The sequence below is a fragment of the Calonectris borealis genome, chromosome 2, assembly GCF_964195595.1.
Source record: "Calonectris borealis chromosome 2, bCalBor7.hap1.2, whole genome shotgun sequence".
NCBI lineage: Eukaryota > Metazoa > Chordata > Aves > Procellariiformes > Procellariidae > Calonectris > Calonectris borealis.
The window spans coordinates 43,975,975-43,981,345 of NC_134313.1; positions in this window are offsets into that span (position 1 = coordinate 43,975,975).

The following is a 5,371-nucleotide window of genomic DNA, read 5'->3' on the forward strand; positions in this document are numbered from 1 at the left end:
TTCTGAAGTTTTGTGTTGTGTTTGAACTAACTGAAATTACACATGGCCTTCCCTGCTGAACCTTCAGTGGTTTTGAGCAGTGTGTAATACCCTTGAGAAGCTCTTCTTGCCTAGTGTCTGAATAAGGGGTGGAAGGATCAAAGCCCCAGAAGGAATGAATTAAAGAAAAAATAATTCAGACAACAGTGGAATGAAGGACGAAAGTCACATAAGCAATAAGGTCCAGGTTTTAATAGTTGTAATCAGTGCTGCAGGAGGCCTTACAGGCACTGCAATACCACTATAGTTACATTTAAGATTCCACAACAGAAAATACGTCATAAATACTGACTAGTAAGGTTTATTTGTACATATTTGGTGTGTGAATGATCACCTACTTTATTTCATTGAAAAAGGGGACAGATCTGGAGAGACTCTTACAAATAAGGCTGGAGACCAGGCTTCCGTTTAGCTGATCCGGTTTACTGTGTGTTAGGCAGCAGTATTTAAAGGAAATTTTAGCAGCTTTTAGCAGACTAGACAGCTGATTGCCTGGTTAGCCTTTGGATATGCTGAAGACGTTCCAGGTTTCTCCATGTGAACAGCATGGATGTGCATTTTTAGGTTGTTTGGAAGTAGAAATAGACTGACTGCTGTACTGACAGGTATTTGTCATTATCTCTCAGCAAGACCCAAATCTCCCACTGGCCAATTTACTGTCCTGTTGTGTAATAGCAGAGCTCAGTCTGAACATCTATTATTAGGATGCTTTCATATGAAATTAATCACTGCAAATGCAAGGTAGAGCAGTTAATTAGCATTGTCAACACAATTGCATGGTTCATCCGGTATTGGCTTTGCTGTACAAGTGTACCATTATGTTGCTTCATCCTATTACTCTGTAGAGATAAAGATACAGCTATGGTGACACTTAATGTGTTAGCTCTACGGTGCTTAATCCCTATTAAGCCCATAATAGACGCTAGACTGCTTTTTTTTGTGTTATTTACCATAAAATTACGGTACCAAAAGTAAACGTGGAAGTGCATGGAATTGCTCCATGAGTGTAGTAGCACAGAAAATACATGTAAAGTAAGATAATCCCTCAAAACATGTCTGCTGAAACGTCATGAGACAATCTGATGTCACTTACTTTCTTAGCTCTATTCACTTCACTTCAGATCTATGAAGGCCCTTGCCAGCAACAGAGATAATGTGTTTCTACAATACAGATCAATGATGCTAATGCCTTTTTGTATATATGTTTTTTACATTCAGAACTAGCTCAAATGAATGGTAGTCTCAACACAAATTACTTTTCTCACCATGGGTTATTTGCAGTATTTGCTTGTCTGCTTTTTTTGAGTAATTTTGTTTTGCACAGACGGTTGCAAATTTACCACTTACTACCTTGAATTTTGTTGCAGCATACATTGAGTGCATACCATATGTCGGTTCCTGAAACATTTTAAAGTTGTTATAATGATCTCTTCATGTCAGAAAATTGGTCACAAAAGTGTAATAAACTTTTGAACTCTAGGGAGAATTTTTTTAAAAACAAAACTGTTTGCTCACACTTCTCGCTTTTGTGTGTGTGTGTGTGTCTGAAACATTACAGGAAGGTAAGATGCCATTTGGAATTAACGTCAGGCTGCATATATAAGGCAGATGCAATATTTTTTTCCCCACCATGGAGCTGGGTCGGCTGTTGTAGAGCAGGTCCTATTCCACCAGGCGTTTTGTTGCTGCCATCACATGAGAGAAAGCCCACCACTCCCTGCTGTCCGTGCTAGTTACTATAACGAGAGAGCGCAGCATGATTCTTCAAATCACCTCTGGATCCTGTTTTCTAGCTAAAACCACATAGATGGTCAGGTCTATGCTGTGCTCAGAGCAGTTCCAGTCTTCCTTCAGTTACTTCTCAAGTGCGAACAGCAATGGAGACCCTAATGAACATTTGTTTGTTCCCTTTTTGAGCTATGTGAAGTCTACCAAAGGTACCTAGAAACATTTCTGAGATCCTATTTCAACTGCTGTGATGGAGCTGCCAGCCCTCCAGACACTTCTTTAATGGTCAGATTTCTCCTTAGCATATAAAAACCACTCTCCTGACAAATCCACCAAAGCTTTTGAAGTGTCCTGTCCATTCAGAAATGGATTAATTTTCTTTTCCCCGTCATGCAGTGTATTAATTTTCTTAACTAGTGGGCACAGCAGTTGCAGACTTGCTTGGTTAATGGTTTTTACCATAGATTTCCACATTCCAGACAGACTTTTTGGTGTCTTGATCTTGCGTTGTGAGAACAAGCTGAGGGAAAAGTCTGACTGCAACTTGGCTCAGTCCCTGAAGGCATTAATGAAAATATAAACCAAGCCCCACAACTGAAGCAAGGACACCCAAACCCCAAACTAGTTTCAGAATCCTAATTCTTACAATCTTGAGTCACGTTCATAGAAACAAAACTTCCTGGCTCCTTTTTCTCCTTGCAAAACCTGGCACCAGCGCAGAAGCATAGCAGCTCTTGATGGTGTTTCCAGGACCAAGGTTGCCATCTGAGTTGAGCAGTGGCAAGAGCGCTTGTCTGGGAGGAGCAGCCTCAGGAGAAGACCTCAGCCTGTCTAGAGCACGCTATAAGCCAGTAGTCTCTAGTGGAAGGTATCTAGTAGTCAACGCTGTATTAGACTTGCTCATTAGGTAGCAGCACATCAAGGGTTGCTATTTCCCCTCGAAAGCAAGCTAGCAGTCGTGCTTGCTACCTAATTCCTCTCTCCGTCACTAGTCTCGGTCTATATTCTTTCCTGCAGACTCCCCTGCTGCCCATGATGACACCCAGGATCGTTCAGGACAAGGCTTGAATCACCCTAAAGCTTTGCCTTTGCAGGGGAGTGAAGCAAGCTCGAGCACCTGCAGCCGCAGCAGCGCTGAGGTTCGCCTTGCAGTAGGGGCAGTGCATGGCGCGGTGCTGCGGCGGGGCTGCCTCTGCAGAGCAGGCAGGGGAGGGGGCAGCAGCCAGGCTGGCCCAGCCACCCTGTTTTCAGTGCCTCAAGTGCCCTGAAATATCTTGTTCAGCCCCGGGCTGGCTCAGGTGTGGCCAAACAGACATAAGAAGTTAGAGCTGAGGAGCTAACGTGGTTAAGTTCTGGTCTTTGTGCACATCCCACCACCACCTTTAAGATCCCCATAGAGAGCAAACCTCATAAGGGAAGACTGCTGTTCTAACAGTTGAGAAAGCTTTATCTAAAGAGCCTCTGGGATTTTTCTGTCATACGTACAGTATCCACAAATATCATTTCTGGGAGGCAATAAGCTTTCTGCATAGCAGCCGTTATAAATGAACCACAGACACTCTTATGCTATGCAATTTATTCCACCCTTCTGGTACAACAACCATACATAGATCTGAAGTTGTGCTGAACACACCACTTTCAAGTTGCTTTGGTTACTCCATGCCCAGTGCCTCGTTTGCAAAGCTCTCCTCGTGAGCCAGCGGACGTACCGTTTGACAAGCATTTAAAATTGGAGGATGGCTTTCGTTGCTTCTGCAGCAAGGTGAGTCAGGAGAACTCGGCATGTGGGTGGCTAAACACCCACGAGTGCCCAAAAACACACTTCAAGAAGCAATGGGAGTAGAGAGCTGACCTAAAAAGGCAGCCACAAAATCTCAGCCGTTGGAATAAGTTTCTTAGCTCTTAACATCTTCTGACCATTAATGGCTACAGGACCACATATGTCTGACTTTATTATTTACACACCAGCACAGGTACGTGTACGCATGTGTATGCGTGATGCCCTGTTCCTTTGGTATAAACAGGAGCATGGAACCTACTTTAGCTGCTGTTGCAAGGCAAATAGCAGACCATTATTATTCAATCCACCTGAGCTTTGCAAATGTCAAGATGATATCATTCATGCTAGCTTTGCCATTATTATGCTTAATCATTTTTTATTAGCTGGTGAACCAAGTAGTTTCCGTAGATGTGCTGATTTCTAACAGATCGTCTCTTCAAACCATGCAGCAAAACATGGATAGCAAGCAAATAATGATTTCTGGAGCCCAAGCTCCTAATTGTAATGCAGATTTCTGTAAGTGTAGGAACCAAGTCTATAGGAACATTTTCATCAGTCAGGAATTTGCCCACCTCTGAGGATTTGGGCCCCATTTCCAATGTCTAAAATAGGAGACAGCAACTGTGTTAGCAGTATTGGGGCAAATAAAGCCAGAAACACTCAGGTTGCAGAAGAGCATTGCCACCTCAACAAATATTTGCAATACCAACGTCCCTGAGCTCCAGGGTAAAACACAGAGGACTAGCGGGTTTGACAATGAGGGAGACCAATACACTCAAATATAAAGGTGCAATTTCACCTGTAGAGGGGGGACCTCCTGAAAAAGACTGAAATTTTTATATCATCGGGCCTGTCCTTCAGAAGAAGCTTTATTTCTTTGGCACGCTGTCCTGTTTCGACAGTCCCTCCACCTTTCCAGGCAGTGTGCCAGGCAAGAGACAGCAGCGGAGTCAGGCGGTCGAAGGAAAACACCTGAGCCGGTAGTATTGGCTCTTTTGGGACAGAATGAGGACCTGCTTCCATCAAATTTAATCAGATTTAATACTCAGCTACTGAGAACAGCTACTATTTTGCAACTGGGGAGAGGAAAAGATGTTTGGCTGAGCGCAGGCAGGCTGCGTAGGGAGAAGGGGTGGTGATTCATCCCAACATAAATGTGCCGCTGCTGGGGTGGGGCAAAGTCAATTTTAAGAGGTGCAGCAAGTGTTGGCAGCTGCGTGAAATAAATGAATAAATCAAATGAAGAAAACATGACTGGCTCCAGGTAATTCATATGCGCGTGATCCACGTTTCCCATCCCGGGATCCCATACTGTGCGTGTGCTGGGTTTACCTTATATTTCAGCAGAAAAAGCTGAAGGTTTAGTTCTGCCAGGAATCCACTTGTCTTACAGCAGCCCATCTGTAACGGACACGTTTGATCCTGCACAGGGTACTGGGCTGTTTTCTTTTTTTTTCCCCTTTCCATTACATACATTTTGCCCCTTTGTTTAGTGAGCAGTGCTGCCCCGTTACAACCCTCCTAATAAAAATCACCAATTATTTCAGCTGCCAGCAGCACAGAGATGGGTTAATATTTAGCAAGGGAGGTTATCTTAGGTTAGAAAAGCTGTCAAAATGCAAGATGGCTCAGTGTGGCTCAGATAGTGCAGTTATGCCCCTTTTTAAGATGAAAGGAAAACTCTTTTTATATGCCTGATCCCCAACCACATTTGCCCTGGCCAGTCTGAAAGCAGCCCTGTCTGCCCACCTCTGGAAGTCAGGTCTGCTTTTTCACACTTAAAATACAGAAGCCATAACGCATAGCATGGAATAACCCAAGAAT